Source organism: Temnothorax curvispinosus, unplaced genomic scaffold, assembly GCF_003070985.1.
Source record: "Temnothorax curvispinosus isolate PA1 unplaced genomic scaffold, ASM307098v1 QBEX01011134.1, whole genome shotgun sequence".
NCBI lineage: Eukaryota > Metazoa > Arthropoda > Insecta > Hymenoptera > Formicidae > Temnothorax > Temnothorax curvispinosus.
In genome coordinates, this window is record NW_020220914.1 from 1,004 (window position 1) to 4,513 (window position 3,510).

At 32.6% G+C, this 3,510-nt stretch overlaps 1 pseudogene; it reads right to left on the minus strand.

Annotated features, from left to right (window-relative positions):
• Positions 1-506: 506 nt before the first annotated feature.
• Positions 507-3,505, minus strand: LOC112461192 (annotated as a pseudogene).
• Positions 3,506-3,510: the final 5 nt, after the last annotated feature.

Below are 3,510 nucleotides of genomic sequence, written 5' to 3' on the forward strand. Positions count from 1 at the left end.
TGAAACTGGGCCTAAGAGTACTAGTGTTATATGATAAGAAAAAAATTTTATATAATTAAGAAAAAATTTCATACGTTTTAGTTATTTTTTCAAATATTGTAAAGTATTCAATGGTAGGTTAAATTTAAAAATTCTTACGCAATTTATATAATATTATTTATTTCATATATTTTTAGATTAATAATATAATTTTTATACGTTTGTACACACCTGCCATGCATGTAATTTAAATGTGTCAGAATAGCATCGTCTATATTTACAGTATCATGTGTTATTTCTAATTAAGAAAATTTCACATAATTGCGAATATGATATTATTTCTGACGCGTGATATGATAGAGAGGAGAATATTATTGAAATAAATGTCAACATATTCAAACTGAAACGTCGAATTGTCGTAATAATATGATTCTTTTCAATTGTTCTTAACATCATTACTGATATTAAGTAGCATTATGCTGAATTGCTTAATTAATTATCTAACACGTTATATCGTCACGTATTCTGTAATCTGATATTGTGGCAAAAAACAGACAAGAGCTCAATAAAGATTATGTAGTAATCAAGTGTACATATAACATTATCTGTTTATTTGATTACGTAATTGGAGCATTATTACGACTAAGTGATATCATGTCAATGACACGAAAAAATGCTGTCGAAATAATGTACCCTTATATGATTTTGCAAATGTTCTTACAAGTCATTCTTATATATTACTCTATAGTATTGTATACATGGCAAATTTATTCAGATGATTTAAAAAAATTCGACTCTTTATTTACCGTAAGTTTTGTTTGTCGCGATTGGCGACGCTAAATTATCTGAATATGATTTATTAGTTCTAGCATTACAAAAAGTTCTCGATTACACGTTCCAATTTTTATTCTATTAATAAACGTTATCTTAATGACTGAATATACATTGTAAACATGTACAGCAAATGTTATACGTGATGGGACACGACACGTCCATACATCATTTTGCATTGCTTAATTTACTAACATAAGTATACATATATATATATAGCACAATACACATACATAGCACATATATATAGCACAATACAAATCACATGACGTTGTAATTATCCTGTTAGGCGAGCTTAGTCAATTTTACATATATATCGTGAGTTGTTTGCAACATCACAGGGGTCAGCGGAGCATGGACAATTGGAATCTGGGTTTTCTCGCAAACGTCTATTTTATAATTCATTAGCACTTTAATTAAACCAATCTTGGTCTGATTAACGGCAAATCTTGCCCCTAAAAAAATAGCGGATGAAGTTTCAATTATTTCTCAAATAAAGTGCTTATGTGTGCATGTGCGCGCGCGTGCATATGCGTAAAATAAGCGTACGCTCATTTAAAAAAAAAAATAAATCTATTAGTTTCTTAAATTACCGATACAGTTTCTTGGACCATCTCCGAAAGGTAAATAATACATGGAATTTCTCTGCTCCATATTTTCCGCGCTAAATCGTTCGGGATCGAAAACTTCCGGATCTGGATAAATATTCGGATCATTATGAATAGCAGAAATAGGTATAACCACTTGTAGTCCCTTTCGTAGATCCATTTTAGTCCCCTCAAAAGTTTAATTCCTTACAGGTTTCCTCGTGAGATACATTACTGGTGGATATTTTCTGAGAGTCTCTACAAGGTAACACAAACACTTGACTTAACACTAAGATATTTTCGAATACTTAATCGAGTTTATCGAAGTTCGAAAAATATTTGGCGGAAATTATCGCCTTTCACTTTCGGGAGATCTTATCGAAAAGGAATGTGTAAATTTGCAAATGTTTGCAGATAAACTTGACTCACTTAAACTTGAATTACTACAGAATTATTTTTTGAGGGATGAACAAACCTTTAAAAACCATTTCTAAATAGCTCATCTTTTTTATGTTATCGTATGTTATTGCTCCGTTATTACTGTTAAGGACTTCCTTAATTTCCCCTCGAACTTTTTCTTGAACTGATTGATTTTGCACCAACTCATATATTGTATAGGACATTGTAGAGGAAGATGTCTCGAAACCAGCCATGAAAAATCCGAACGATTGGGCAGCAATGAATTCATCCGTTACATCTATAAAAATAATAATTTTATATTAATTTCCGTGACTCTTATGCTTATTTCTATCAATGTAGATTAACTTTAAGCTCTGTTTAATTTACTTTTTATTTTTTTTAAATAATTCTTACAGCTGGAAAAAGATGAAAAGCAAGTTAAACCAATAATAAAATTAATCTACGTTAAGGAAGAAATAGACATTAATCTATACTGTTAGTAACGCTTTGTCAATGAATATACGATTAGCTTTCTCGAGAAAGAGAATATAAGCATATTCTAAAAAATTAAGAAGAATTAAGGACATATGAACGCATTTGAAATTTGATAAATTAAGATGCGAAAGATGGAAAAAAAATGTTCCTACTATTAACGCCCAGCTTGTCAGGATTATCCTTGAGATCGATAAGAGTATCGATAAAATCGTGTCGGCGCACGTTGTTCCGCTTCCTGTACTTTATAGTGTCGCGGGTAATGTTCGTTATGAACTCGGTCACGTCATGATCGTCCAAAATATATCCTAAGTGCTTGTAGATCCACGGAATTTCTCTGAACACGTTTCTAAACATGATCTTTGGAGTGGCACGGAACATCCTACGACCTATTTTCTGGAACTTATTATTTTCTTCTTTCACCGCGTTCATTTCGAGACCGAAAGCGCACTATTCGATCACGTCGACGGTGAATTTGGACGTCAGATCCCGGCACTCGACGATACCGTCTTTAGGCACTGTCTCGTTCAGATACTTCTCAAAGTGATCGGAACAATTCAACACCGAGTGAAACATGTCTTTCAACTTCCCGGACGTGAAGACGGGCGAGAGCCTCGTTCTTAATGGTCGCCATCTAACAGAGTCGAGCCTGAAGAGCTGCATGGTCATGGGTTCGGCCTATAAATTATGCATCAGTGTATCAGAAAGCGGGAATTATGTTAGAAAGTTTTCTCTCATAAGTTTCCGTGTGATCAACGCCTGCCCCCTCAAACTTATACATCAGTTCAACTTCGTGCTGAAGAGAAAAAGAGTCATTCTTTCCAACTCTTAATTTTCTAAGTTATTTATTATAACTGATACGCGACATTTCGAAACAGAAAGAGAGAGGAGCAAATTAAAAATAACTATTTTAAATAATTATACTGAAATTATTATTTTTGGTATATTTTATATCACGTTTTATTTTATTTTTATTATAGTTTGTCGCTCCTCTATTTTATTTATTATGTATTATTATACGTATATATCTATACATTAAATTATTAAATTATACATTATAATTATCTATTACGTGCCTATAATATAAAGTTCAAGAATTATACCTTTTCATAAACCGTTCCTTGCCGCTCGGCAAAGATGGTGAAATCTTTGATCAGCACTTGCTTGATGTACTCAGGATCTCTCAGAACGAGCACGGGGTTCGCTCTCAAAAACACACCCA